The sequence below is a fragment of the Etheostoma cragini genome, chromosome 5 (genome assembly GCF_013103735.1).
Source record: "Etheostoma cragini isolate CJK2018 chromosome 5, CSU_Ecrag_1.0, whole genome shotgun sequence".
NCBI classification, from domain to species: Eukaryota; Metazoa; Chordata; class Actinopteri; order Perciformes; family Percidae; genus Etheostoma; species Etheostoma cragini.
In genome coordinates, this window is record NC_048411.1 from 30,855,422 (window position 1) to 30,856,779 (window position 1,358).

General features: G+C 47.0%; 1 protein-coding gene across 1 annotated transcript in view; it reads right to left on the minus strand.

Annotated features, from left to right (window-relative positions):
- adra1aa (adrenoceptor alpha 1Aa) overlaps window positions 1–1,358 on the minus strand; it is a 21,257-nt gene that overhangs the window by 17,447 nt on the left and 2,452 nt on the right. The gene's annotated exons all lie outside the window — the stretch shown is intronic.

The window sequence follows — 1,358 nt, forward strand, 5'->3', positions numbered from 1 at the left end:
CATTCACACACACACAAAGTGATATACACGCACACACAGTTATATACACACACACACACACACACACACACAGTGATATACACACATACACACACACACACAAAGTTATATACACGCACACACACACACACACAGTGATATACACAGACACAAAGTGATATACACACATACACACACACACACAAAGTGATATACACGCACACACACACACACACAGTGATATACACACACACAAAGTGATATACACACATACACACACACACACACACATACAGACACACACATGCACACGTACACACACAGTATTATACACACACACACACGTACACACATGTTCATGTCTTGGAGAAGTTAAGGAGAAAACACCAGACCTTCACCAGGAAACAGGTGTGTTATTATGGAGTAAGAACACTATCATACTCCATATGTTTTCTCCTTAATGAACTCCAGTCGGTTTTAGATAGAAGTCTGTACTTCTGTACTTAAAATAATAAACCAGTGAACAAATAGTTATGGAGACCCGGGACTAGGTGAAAGTGAGGCAGTCAGAATAACTCTTGAACCAACAACCTATCGGAGCGTTTTCCAAAGTAAGAACAGTGTTACGGACTCAAATGCACGGCTCACAGGGAACAGGTATCTGACGAGCATGGAGGTCGGGAGTGGAAGTGGGGGGGCGGAGGACCGGAGGGTAGGCGAGGGCTCGGGACTAGAGGCAAGCAGGACCTCGGGGACCAGGAGGGAGACACAGCAGATGGATCTAGGAGGGACCGGGAGCAGGAGCTGGGAGGGACGTTACGACTGCAGCGTGTGTGTCCTGTGTTTTCTTTCCTTGTGTGCAAACGGCGCTGTGCTGGTGCTCGCGGATGATTGGTGGAGGCCGCCCACGCCCAGCCCATGATGGCTGCAGCTGTTGAGTACGGCATATTTAAGGAAGCAAGATGGCGGACGTCAGCGGGGAAGGGGCCAGCAGGCGTTCCTCGTCCTCCTCGCCTCCCAACCAGCCACACGGTGTCTTCAAGTTGTTGGTTCAGAACCATTCAGGTTCCATGTGTAAGGGGGGACCTCCAGATGTGTTCGGTTCTTCTCCTGTTTTCTTAGTCCAGGGAGGTAAGTTTTTGTTGTTCTTTTGACCACGTGTTGGTTCAGTAGGTTAAGTTCTTACGCTCTAGATAGTGTTGTTTTGTTTGTCGTTTTTGGAGTAGGCCACCATGAAGCTGTATTTAGGTTTATATAATTATGTAATCACAATCGACTTTGAATATCTTAATGTCAAATTTAATACATTGTGACAACGGAAGAAGTTTTGTGGCTGCTAGGGGGACGGGGGAGATGTGGTCTTCCTCATTGATCATGTT